This window comes from Saimiri boliviensis, chromosome 6 (genome assembly GCF_048565385.1).
Source record: "Saimiri boliviensis isolate mSaiBol1 chromosome 6, mSaiBol1.pri, whole genome shotgun sequence".
Taxonomy (NCBI): Eukaryota; Metazoa; Chordata; class Mammalia; order Primates; family Cebidae; genus Saimiri; species Saimiri boliviensis.
The window spans coordinates 30,616,084-30,629,239 of NC_133454.1; the positions used below are offsets into that span (position 1 = coordinate 30,616,084).

Below are 13,156 nucleotides of genomic sequence, written 5' to 3' on the forward strand. Positions count from 1 at the left end.
GTGCACACCACCATGCCCAGCTAATTTCTGTATTTTTAGTAGAGACAGGGTTTCACCATGTTGACCAGGATGGTCTTGACCTCTTGACCTCGTGATCCACCCGTCTCGGCCCCCAAAGTGCTGGGATTATAGGTGTCAGCCACTGCGCCTGGCCTGTATTTATTTTCAATAATGTTATCGGCCATCTTTGTTCTGCCTCTTGGTTAAAATCTTTCTTCCAAGTTAGACAAGAACTGGGACATCAGCTCTTTCCAGTAATAGCTCCGTTTCAGTTTGAATTTCCAGAATTGTGGATGTTGAATAAACTGGCTTTCTGACTTTAAGTGCTGCAAAAGGAGGCATGTAGGGGGCTCCAGCCATCACACAGGGAGCAAGAGGGCCCTGTGGTGTCTCAGCTGCCTGCAGGGAACGTGCTGCCACAACACTGAGCAAGAGGGTCTTGCAGTGTCCCCTGCTGGCAGCAGTGTAGCTGGTGGGCATGCCACCACTACACTGTGTGCAAGAGGGCCCTACAGGGTCCCAAGCAGCCAGCAGGGGGCTTGCCGCTAGTACACTATGAGCAAGATGACCCTGCAGTGTCCCAGCTGCCAGCAGGGCCACTACACTGTGAGCCAGAGGGCCCTACAGTGTGCCGAGCAGCCAACAGGTGGCACACGAATACAACACCATGAGCAAGAGGACCCTGCAGTGCTCTAGTTCCCATCACGGAAGTGCTGCCAGGACACGATGGGAAAGAGGGTCTTGCAGTGCCCCCAGGGGCCAGCAGGGTGGGCATGCCCCCACTACCTCACGAGTAAGAGTGCCCAGCAGCACAGGCACCACACTGTGAGCAAGAGAATGTAGCACTGCCCTGGTTGCCAGCAGCGGGCATATTGCCACTACACTGTGAGCAAGAGGGCCCTACAGTGCTCCAGCTGCCAGCAGGTGATGCCGGTCACCACACTGTAAGAGGGCTCTGCAGCAGCCCTAGCCGCCAGAAGGGGGTGCAGGCACAGCCTCATGATCAAGAGGGCCCTGCACTGCCTGCCACCAGGAAGGGGTGCCCACGCCCACCTTTCAGAATCCTGAGGCTCCGCCACAGGTGTGCATCATGTCACACCACCGTGGTGCATTCCATCACAGCAGTCTGCGGAGTTGTGCTCTCCTCTGTATAGAACTGGGGGGCATTGTGAGGGTGGAGCTCCGTCCTCCTCAGCACAGGTCCTGGGGCGGGACTCTTACTGCAAGAGGGCCTTGCAGTGGCTCTAGCTGCTACCAGGGGGTGTGGGCACAGGACCGTGAGCAAGAGGGCTCCGCACTGCCTGGCCACCAGCAGGGGGCTTCCGAGCCTGCCTTTTCAGTTGGTGTCACGGCACCTGCGCAGTGATCTGTGGAGTTGCATTCTCCTCAGTACAGACCTATAGGGCACCGTGAGAGTGGAGCTGCATTCTCCATGGAACAGACGTAGCGGGCACAGCCTCGGTTTGGGACAACTCTGGATCATGTCCACGGTGAGTAAAATCCTTCCTGTTTGCATTCCTGACTGTTTAGGGTCAGAGACTAGTACGAAGAGCTCTGTGTGGGAAACCAGACACGAAAAGCCCCTCTGAACCCTGCGCACCTGGGTTCTCCCGCCCAAGGCCAGGCGGCTGCAGTGTGAGGTGCACTCAGCAGCCTCAGAAGACAAATGGAGCTTTCCTAAGGCAGACATGACCTCTGAATACGAATACAATTACCCCAGTGTTCAGGTAGAAAACACCTGATGCTAATAAGGGGCCTCAGTCCAAAAATGTTGCTATAAAATCCGCACTAGTTATGCGGCCTTGCCAGTACAGCAGTTTTAATACTCAACACTGACATATCAGTGCAAACGTAGAAACTAACGTATGGTTAGGGTTTAGGGAGAGGATTAGGGCTAGCGGATAGGGTTAGAGTTAGGGGTTACCAGTTACGGGTTAGGATATAGGGGTTAGAAAAATTTTAAGCCAAATAAATTTAAACTGTTTGTTTGAGCAAATGAATGATTCATGAATCGTGTCTGAAGCACAAGAACGAAAAACAGGGCTTGGGGCTTCGAGCTCTTAGCGGTGGCAGCTGAGTGAGTTTTCTCACTGGCTCCACCTGGGCAACCGCTGGTTGTGGGGATGGTTCCCTCAGCGTCAATAGTCATACAGCCAACTGGCAGCTGGGCTTTTTGTCATTGACTGGTTGTTTTGTTAATGTTTTTAAGTCAGTTTACATGCCTCGAAGTTCGGTTTCCGTTTGCTTAGGCAAGACCTCAGGCTAACGGCTTCCTCCTTTTTTGCTTTAACATGTCAAAACCATAATTCATTTTCATTTTACTTTCCTGTAATTAATAGAAGTAAGTTTACATTTTTGTTGTCATTCAGAAAGTCGGTTTAATTGGCAACCTATTTGTGATGTTGCATAAGATAATGTTTGTTAATTATTAGCATCTTAGCATAGATGAAATATGTTAACTCTATTAAGCTTTGTTATTAAACCATAACAGGAGTTCAGTTGCTTTTTTTTCCCTCCTAGGCTTTAACCATTTAAAAGACAGTGATGCATCTCCTAACAATGTGGATACTTTCTGAGAAATGTGTCCTTAGTGATTTCATCTTTGTGCAAACACCATCGAGTGTCCTTATAAAACCTGGATGGTGGCTGTGTGTGGTGGCTCCTGCCTGTAATCCCAGCACTTTGGGAGGCCAAGGTGGGTGGATCACGAGGTCAAGAGATTGAGACCATCTTGGTCAACATGGTGAAATGCTGTCTCTACTAAAAATAAAAAAAATCAGCTGGGCATGGTGGCGCGTGCCTGTAATCCCAGCTACTCAGGAGGCTGAGGCAGGAGAATTGCCTGAACTCGGGAGACGGAGTTTGCAGTGAGCCAAGATCACGCCATTGCACTCCAGCCTGGGTAACAAGAGCGAAACTCTGTCTCAAAAAAAAAAAAAAAAAAAAAAAAAAAAAAAAAAAAAAAAAAAAAACCTGGATGGTGTAGCCCACTTCACACATATGTGATAGAGTATAACTTCTTGCTTTCAGGCTACATACCTGTATAGCTCATCTCTGTACTGAATGCTGTAGTCAAATGTCACACCATAGTGATTGTGGATTGTGATCCCAAAACATCTGAGTCAGGTCTCAGTCAAGTAGAAAGCTTATTTCGCCAAGGTTAAGGACTTGCCCATGACACAGCCTCAGAAGTCATGACACCATGGTCCCAAGGTGGTCAGGGTGGAGCTTGCTTTTATATATTTTAGAGAGACATGTGACACCAATCAATATGTTTAAGATGTAAAGTCATTTGTTTCAGTGAGGTGGACTAGAAGTAGGAAGGCAGGGTGGGGGGTGGTTCTAGGTCAGAAGTAGATAAAACAAAAGTTGCATTCTTTTGAAATTTTTTTTTTTTTCTTGAGACGAAGTTTCACTCTTGTTACCCAGGCTGGAGTGCAATGGCGCGATCTTGGCTCACCGCAACCTCCACCTCCTGGGTTCAGGCAATTCTCCCACCTCAGCTTCCTGAGTAGCTGGGATTACAGGCACATGCCACCATGCCCGGCTAATTTTTTGTATTTTTAGTAGAGATGGGGTTTCACCATGTTGACCAGGATGGTCTTGATCTCTCGATCTTGTGATCCACTCGCCTTGGCCCCCCAAAGTGCTGGGATTACAGGCTTGAGCCACCGCGCCCTGCCTCTTTTGAATTTTTTGATCAGCCTTCCACTGAATACTATTTAGTCTGATTCAGTGAATTTGCATTTTTACATATACAGTAGGGCAGTGGAATGCTGTGATCTTGGCCCACCACACGGGCCTCCTCCCTGGTTTAAGCAATTGTCTTGCCGCATCCTCCCCAGTAGCTGGGATTACAGGCATGCACCACCAAGCCTGGGTAATTTTTGTATTTTTAGTAGAGATGGAGTTTCTCCGTGTTTGTCAGGCAGTCTCGAGCTCCCGACCTCAGGTTATCCACCTGCTTTGGCCTCTCAAAGTGTTGGGATTACAGGCGTGAGCCACCGTGCCTGGTCAGGAGGCTTATTTTGATTCTGATATTGTCAACTGTATTTCAGGTATAACTTATTTTCCTTGGAGCGTGAAATACTGCATTGGTATTTTATTACACAAATAAAACAGAGATCCCTTTTTATCACATTCACTGCTAGTGTTATTGACAACTAAATTTAGATACATTCCAGAGTCTGGGCTTCCAGTAATTCTTAGTGATCCTCTAAAGGTAAATTACTTTTTCTCACAAGACACAGTGACATCTAAAGTCAGATTGATTGTCCTGCCAGTTTTGTTTCTCTAGTTTCATCAATTTCTTCAAAGCATCTTTGGGGGAATAACTTTGACTATCCCTTTAAACTTTTCAGTATTAGAAAGCATCGTCATGAAACATTGAATAATTGTGGTCACAAATTCCCTTTACAGTCTTCCTTTGAATATTTTTTCCAATGGCAAATATTTGCTTTTGTTGTATTGTAGCTAAAAGAAATGCTAGGAAACAAAACAAAGACAAGCATTCATTATAATAAGTGATTCAGTCACAATCAATTTTTATTTTATCTTTTTAAAAAAAGTTATACTTTTAACCAGGCACGGTGGCTCAAGCTTGTAATCCCAGCACTTTGGGAGGTTGAGGCGGGCGGATCATGAGGTCAAGAGATCGCGACCATCCCGGTCAACATGGTGAAACCCCATCTCTACTAAAAATACAAAAAATTAGCTGGGCATGGTGGCGCGTGCCTGTAGTCCCAGCTACTCAGGAGGCTGAGGCAGGAGAATTGCCTGAACCCAGGAGGCGGAGGTTGTGGTGAGCCGAGATCGCGCCATTGCACTCCAGCCTGGGTAACAAGAGCGAAACTCCGTCTCACAAAAAAAAAAAAAAAAAAAAAAAAAAAAAAAAAAAAAAAAGTTATACTTTTGAAATCACCCTGCTGTAAATGGAAATAGTCTCCAAAATCTGAATTATTTCCTTGGTTCTAAGGTAACCAGATTTCCTAGAGAGTGAACCACACCACAAGAAAAAATATATGATAAATATGTTTACATGGATGTGTTATTTTAACATAAATCTTGTAAAATAGGCATTTCATTGAAATTATGTATGTTTGCATCAATTACTTTGTAGCATCAGGAATGCCCTTGTTTTGAAAAGTAGGAGTAGTTAGTGTCAATTACTATTTATTATTAGTACAAATAAGTAAGCAGATATTTGAAAATATTTACAATTTTTAAATAAAGGTTTTATTTTAAATTAGTTTTAGATTCACACTGAAATTGGGAGGAAAATGCAGATTTCCTGTGTAGACCCAAACTAGTTTCCCCTTGTATAAACATACCAACTTGTATCAGATATGTTATTAACATTTTTTTTTTTTTGAGATGGAGTCTTGCTCTATAACACAGGTTGGAGTACAATGGCACACTGCTGGCTCATTGCACCCTCTACCTCCCATGTTTAAGCGATTCTCCTGCTTCAGCCTCCCAAGTAGCTGGGATTGCAGGCCCCTACCAGCAGGCTTGGCTAATTTTTTGTATTTTTTAGTAGAGATGGGTTTTTGCCATGTTGGCCAGGCTGGTCTGGAAGTCCTGACCTCAGATTATTTACCTGTCTAAGACTTCGAAAGTTCTGAGATGACAGGCATGAGCCGCCATTCCCAGCCTACTATCAGTGTATTTGCTTTGGTTAGGTATCTGTTCAGATATTTACCCAGTTTTAAAGTCATGTATTTTGTAAATATCTTCTCACAACTCTGTTGCCTTTTTGTTCTCTGAATACGGTTTTGCACAGTAGAATACTTAGTTTTATAAAGTCTGTGTTATCAATATTTTCATGAATTGGCATTTGATGTTTTGTGTTACAACTCAACACCAAACTCAACGTCACATAGATTTTCTTTTAGATTTTTTGTAGTTTTGCATTTAAAATTACAATCTCTGGACTGTTTTGAGTAGGATTTTTTTCTTAATTTGTGTATATATTCATTTTATTCTGCATAGCTTCCAAAGTCTGCCATCACTGTCTTTGGTAAGGAATGGCTACAGTGGGCTTCATTTTGGTTTGAATTTCTAAAACTATTACATTGAGTAAACTCAATATTGAATTTTATAGGTATTTTAGGACAGCCAGGCGGGGTTACACGTTCACCTAGAAACTGAGCAAGAGTGTCTGTGCTGAGCTCTGGCGTCACGAGAGGGTGCACAAACTCACCCCTGACCAAGTTCCCTCTGAGGTGCCAGAAGCAGCAAGGAGACTCTGATCTTGTCAGTGTCCAAGACACAGTGGCTGCTAATAAGTATTCTCACAGTGGTCTCTAATATAGTAATCACACCGTGCCCTAACACCAATATAATATTCACATCATGCCCTAACACTGATATCCACATCATGCCATAACACTAATATAGTCACACAATAGCTTTTAATACTAGTAAATACAATAATGTCTACTAAGTGGACTCTGTTGACATTGAGACTTTTATAAGGATTTCACAGCTTTGGTTGAACTATAGCATCTATAATGGGTTTTGATGAGGTCTTTGCTTTCCTGGAATAATATTGATATGGTTGTTTTAAAAAGTAGTTTACTTTCCAATAATGTCATACTTCTAGGAATCTTCCAATAGCAGTACAAAGTATAATGTGTTTCTTCTCTTAGATTTTGCAGCAGTTGTTGCTGTACCAGATTTACAATGTCCCAGAAAATACTTCAGTATATTTTACCCAAAGTACACTCTTCCAGGTAACCACCACATAACCCCTAGATCAGGAAATTAGCATGGTTCCTACATGATAATACAGTCTACAAACTCATTTCACTTTTACCTTCCGCACCACCTGGGAGTATGATGTGTTTTTTCATTGTTCTGATCCAGTTTTCTTTTCCTGGCCCTGTTCCCCAGACTTTCCTGCATATTTGTCACCTTGACACACTTAAAGAGCATACAAGTTTTTGTTTGAACACCTGTCTTCAGTTCTTTGGGGTATATGCCGAGGAATGGAATCACTGAGTTATGTGGCAAATCTATTTGTAACTGTCTGAAGAAACACCAAATGATTTTACACATAGGCTGGACTGTTTAATACTGTCAGAAACGGTGTTTAAGGGTTCAAGTTACTGCACATCTTCATCAACCCATTTTTTGTTTTGTTTTTTAGTATAACTATTCTAGTGTGAAATTATTTGAATTTTTTTGAGACGGAGTCTTTCTCTGTCGCCCAGGCTAGAGTGCAGTAGTACCATCTTGGCTCACTGCAAACTTCACCTCCCAGGTTGAAGTGATCTTCCTACCTCAGCCAGCTGAGGAGCTGGGAATACAGGCACATGCCACTCTGACTGACTAATTTTTGTATTTTCAGTAGAGACACGTGTTCTTCATGTTGGTCAAGCTGGTCTCGAACTGCTAACATCAGGCACTCTGCTCGCCTCAGCCTCCCAAATTGCTGGGATAACAGGCGTGAACCACTGCACCCTGCCACTCCCAAGTATTTTGGTTTTCTTTCTTTTTTTCTTTTTCAGATGGGATCTTGATGTGTCAGCCAGGCTGGAGTGCAGTGGCTCGATATCAGCTTACTGCAGCCTCCACCTCCTGGGTTCAAGCAGTTCTCCTGCCTCAGCCTCCCACGTAGCTGGGATTCCACGTGCGTGCTAGCAAACCCTGCTAATTTTCATATTTTTAGTAGAGACGGGGTTTTGCCATATTGGTAATGCTGGTCTTGAACTCCTAACGTTAAATGATTTGTCCGTCTCAGCCTTTCAAAGTGCTGCGATTACAGGCATGAACCACCATGCCCGCCCTTTCATTTTTGAGACAGGGTCCTGTGCTGGTGCCCAAGCTGGAGTGCAGGGTTGTGATCTTGGCTTACTGTGACCTCCACATTGTGGGCTCAAGCAGTCCTCCCATTTCGGCCTCCCAAGTAGCTGGGACTACAGGTGTGTCCACCATGAACTGGCTAATTTTTGTATTTCCAGTGGAGAGGGGGTTTTGCCATGCTGTCCTTGCTGGTCTTGAACTCCTAGAGTCACATGATGCACCTGCCTCGGCTTCCCCATGTGCTGGGATTACAGGCATCAACTGATGTGCCCAGGCAGTTTTTAACTTTTTGAGGAATTACCAAACTACGTTAAAAACAGGCTGCACCATTTCCGTTCCCCGTACAGTACTTAAGGGTTGTGATTTCTCCCTGGCCTTGCCAACACTTGTTAATTTACATTTCTTGGATTATAGCCTTTCTAGTGTGTGTGAGGGAGTATGTTGTGGTTTCAGTTTAGATGGCCATAATGATAATGATACTGATCATGTTTTTATGTTCTTGTTTTCCATTTGCATGTATTATTGGCAAAGTGTGTGTTTGTCATTGTGTATAACAATGAGTATGACATTGAGTATGTTATTCAGTTTAGAAGGCCATAATGATAATGATAATATTCATGTTTTATGTACCTGTTTTTCATTTGGATGTCTTATTGGCAGAGTGTATGTTCAGCTGTGTCTCCATTTTGTAATTTTTGTTGTTGAGTTATACAAATTATATTATACATTGTGGTTAACAGACTGTTAGATATGTAATGCACAAATGTTTTCTTCCTTTCTGTGGGTTATGTTTTCACTTTTTTCTTTCTTTTTTTTTTTTTTTTTGAGATGGAAGGACTCTTGCTCTGTTTCCCAGGCTGTAGTGCAGTGTTGCGATCTCGGCTCACGGCAACCTCTACCTTCTGGTTTCAAATGATTCTCCTGCCTCAGCCTCCCAAGTAGCTGAGATTACAGTCTTCCACTACCATGCCCAGCTTATTTTCTGTATTTATTTATTTATTTATTTATTTATTTTTGAGACTGTGTGTTGCTCTGTCACCCAGGCGTGAGTGCAGTAGTGCAATATCGGCTCACTACAACTTCCACCTCCCAGGTTCAAGAGATTCTTTTTCCTGAGCCTCCTGACTAGCTGGGATTACAGGCCTGTGCCACCACGCCCGGCAAATTTTTGTATTTTTCATAGAGATGGTGTTTCTCCACAATGGTCAGGCTGGTCTCAAACTCTCAACCTCAGTTGATTTGCTTGCCTCAACTTCCCATAGTGCTGGGATTACAGGCATGAGCCACTGCACCTGCCACTCCTAGGTATTTTGGTTCTCTTTCTTTTTTATTTTGAGACGGGTCTTGCTCTGTCAGCCAGGCTGGAGTGCAGTGGCCTGATAACTGCTCAGTGGAATCTCTGCCTCCTGGGTTCAAGCAGTTCTCCTGCCTCAGCCTCCCAAGTAGCTGGGATTACAGGTGCCTATTGCCATGCCTGACTAATTTTCATGTTTTTAGTAGAGATGGGGTTTCACCATGTTGGGCAAGCTGGTCTCGAACTCCTGACCTCAAGAGATCTGTCTGCTTCAGCCTCCCAAAATGCTGGGATTACAGGCATGAGCTACCATGCCTGGCCTTTCTTTTTTGAGACAGGGTCTTGTGCCGTCTCCCAGGCTGTAGCGCAGTGGTGTGATCTTGGCTTACTGCAACCTCCACGGTCTGGGATCAAGCAATGCTCCTGTCACAGCCTCCCAAGTAGCTGTGACTACAGGTGTGTGCCACCATGCCTGGCTAATTTTTGTATTTTTAGTTGAGATGGGGTTTTGCTATGTCGTCCTGGCTGGTCTTGAACTCCTGGACTCACGTGATCCACCTGTCCCAGTCTCCCAATGTGCTGTGATTGCAGGCATTAGCTACTGTGCCCAGACTATTTTTCACTTGTGAGTAAATACGAAACTATGTTAAAAATAGGCTGCACCATTTTATATTCACATATGGTATTTAAGGATGGTAATTTCTCTCTGACCTTGCTAACACTTGTTGTTTTCTATTTATTTGGATTATAGCCTTTTGAGTGTGTGTTAAAGGAGTTTACCATTGTGGTTTCCATGTGGATTGCCATAATGAGAATTATATTGATCATCCTGTTATGTGCTTGTTTTCTATTTGCATGTCATATTGTCGAAATGTGTGTTCAACTGTTTTTAGATTTGGTAATTTGGTTGTTTTTGTTGTTGAATCAGACAAATTATACACTGTGGTTAACAGACTGTTGTTAGATATATAATGCATTGTGTGTTGTCTTATCACCTTCTTTTTTTTATTTGAGATGGAGTCTTGCCTTTTGCCCAGGCTAGAGTGCAGTGGTGCGATCTTGGCTCACTGCACCAGCTGAGATTACAGGCTCCTGTTAACATGCCCAGCTAAGTTTTTGTATTTTTTTTTCCTTTTGGAGACAGAGTCTTGCTCTGACATACAGGCCTGGAGTGTAGTAGTGCAATCTTGGCTTACTGTAACTTTCACCTCCCGAGTTCAAGGGATTCCTGTGCCTCAGGTGGGCGCCACCACGCCCAGCTAATTTTTGTATTTTCAGTAGAGATGAGGTTTCTCCATGTTGGTAAGGCTGGTCTCAAACTCCCAGCCTGAGGTACGTGCTCGTCTCTGTCTCCCAAATTGCCGGATTATAGGCGTGAGCCACTAAACTCCTCCATTCCCAGGCACTTTGGTTTTCTTTCTTTTTTTTCTGAGGTGGGATCTTGCCTCTGTTGGCCAGGCTGGAGTGCAGTGGCTTGATATCAGCTCACTGGAACCTCAGTCTCTTGGGTTCAAGCAATTCTCCTGCCTCAGCCTTCGAAGTAGCTGGGATTATAGGTGCATGCCACCTCACCCGGTTAATTTTCATATTTTTAGTAGAGACTGGGTTTTGCCACGTTGGCCAAGGTGGTCTTTAACTGCTGACCACAAGCGATCCTTCTGCCTCCACCTCTCAAAGTGCTGATCTGAGTCACCATGTCTGGCCTTTCCTTTTTGAGATGAGGTCTTGTGCTGTCTCCTAGGTTGAAGTGCACTCGTGTGATCTCAGCTTACTGCAGCCTCCACATACTACGCTCAAGCAATTTTCCTGTCTCAGCCTCCCATGTAGCTGGAACTACAGGTGTGTGCCACCATGGCAGGCTAATTTTTGTATTTCTAGTAGAGATTGGGTTTTGCTGTGTCATCCTGGCTAGTTTTTAACTCCTGGACTCACGTGATCCACCTATCTTGGTCTCCCAGTGTGCTGTGACTATAGGCATTAGCTCTCATGCCCGGTGTATTTTTAACTTTTTGAGGAAGCAACAAACTATGTTAACAATAGGCTGCACTAGAGAAATCCAAATCAAAACTACATTGAGATACCATCTCACACCAGTTAGAATGGCAATTGTTAAAAAATCTAGAGACGACAGATGCTGGAGGATGTGGAGAAATAGAATACTTTTACGCTGTTGGTGGGAGTGAAAATTAGTTCAACCATTTGACCCAGCAATCCCATGACTGGCTATATATCCAAAGGATTATAAATCGTTCTGTTATAAAGACACATGCACACAAATGTTCATTGCAGGACTGTTTACAATAGCAAAGACTTGGAACCAACCCAAATGCCCATCAACGGTAGACTGGACAGGGAAAGTGTGGCACATATACACCATGAAATACTATGCAGCCATAGAAAATGACAAATTCATGTCTTTGTAGGGACACGGATGAACCTAGAAATCATCAATCTTGGCAAACTGACAGAAGAACTGAAAATCAAACACTGTATGTTCTCACTCATAATTGGGTGTTGAACAGTGAGAACACATGGACAAAGGGGGGGGCATCATACACTTGGGTATATGGAGGGCATGTAGTGGGAGCTGGGGAGGGATATCATGGGGAGAAAGGCAGCAAACTGCATTGCCAAGTATATGCCTATGCAACAATCTTGTATATTCTTCAAATGTACCTCAAAACCTAAAACACAGTAACATACATATTTTTTTAAAAAATGGCTGCACTATTTTATATTCCCCATACAGTGTTAAAGGATGGTGACTTCTCTCAGACCTTGCTAACACTTGTTATTTTACATTTCTTTGGATTATAGCCTTTCTAGTGTGTGTCAAAGGTATATGCCATTGTGGTTTTGTTGTAGATGGTCGTAATGGTAATGATACTGATCATCTTGTTATGTGCTTGATGTCTGTTTGCATGTCTTATTAGTGAAGCGTGTGTTTAACTGTGTCTCTATTTTCTTTTGGAGACAAAGTCTTGCACTGTTGTCCAGGTTGGAGTGTAGTGGGGCGATCTCAGTTCACTGTAACCTTTGCTTCCTGGGTTCAAACAAGTCCCCTGCCTCAGCCCCCTAAAGTAGTTGAGATTACAGGATTCCACTACCATGCTTAGCTAATTTTTTTGTATTTTTTCTTTTTGAGACAGTGTAGCTCTGTTGCCAAAGTTGGAAAGCATTAGCACAATCTAATCTAATCCAGTTGCTCATTGCAGCCTGTACTTAATGTGGTTAGGCTCAGGGTTAGGGTTAGGGACTAGGGATTAGGGGTTAGGGGTTAGGGGTGCGTGGCACAGCATCCCAGCGCCAGCGTGCATCATGCCTGAAGCACCAGAACAACAAATAGGGCTTGGGGTTTCAAGCTCTTAGTGGTGGCAGCTAAGTGAGGTTTCTCATTGGCTGCAGTTAGGCAACCGCTGGTTGTGGGGATGGTTCCCTCAGCGTCAATAGTCATACAGCCAACTGGCAGCTGGGCTTTTTGTCATTGACTGGTTGTTTTGTTAATGTTGTTAAGTCAGTTTACATGCCTCAAAGTTCGGTTTCTGTTTGCTTAGGCAAGACCTCAGGCTAACGGCTTCCTCCTTTTTTGCTTTAACATGTCAAAACCATAATTCATTTTCATTTTACTTTCCTGGCATTAATAGAAGTAAGTTTACGTTTTTGTTGTTATTCAGAAAGTCGGTTTAATTGGCAACCTATTTGTGATGTTGCATAAAATAATGCCTGTTAATTATTAGCATCTTAGAGTAGATGAAATATGTTAACTCTATTAAGCTTTGTTATTAAACCATAACAGGAGTTCAGTAGCTTTTATTTTCTCCTAGGCTTTAACCATTTAAAATACACTCAATCATTTCCTAACTATGTGGATACTTTCTGAGAAATGTTTTCTAAGTGATTTCATCTTTGTGCAAACACCATCGAGTGTCCTTATAAAACCTGGATGGTGTAGCCCACTTCACATGTAAGTGATATGGTATAGCTTCTTGCTTTCAGGCTACATACCTGTATAGCTCATCTCTGTACTGAATGCTGTAGTCAAATGTCACACCATAG

General features: G+C 43.5%; 1 protein-coding gene across 3 annotated transcripts in view; it reads left to right on the forward strand.

The window, feature by feature from the left end:
- The window catches only part of LOC141584808 (phospholipid phosphatase 2-like), a 122,476-nt gene that overhangs the window by 25,601 nt on the left and 83,719 nt on the right, over positions 1-13,156 (forward strand). For 2 of the 3 annotated variants that reach the window (XM_074400439.1, XM_074400438.1), the window contains exon 1: positions 1,156-1,490. The exons of the other annotated variant lie outside the window; for it this stretch is intronic. The gene's annotated coding sequence lies outside the window, so the exon portion shown is untranslated. Of the gene's footprint in view, positions 1-1,155; positions 1,491-13,156 lie in introns of those variants that run through there. 3 annotated transcript variants of the gene reach the window in all.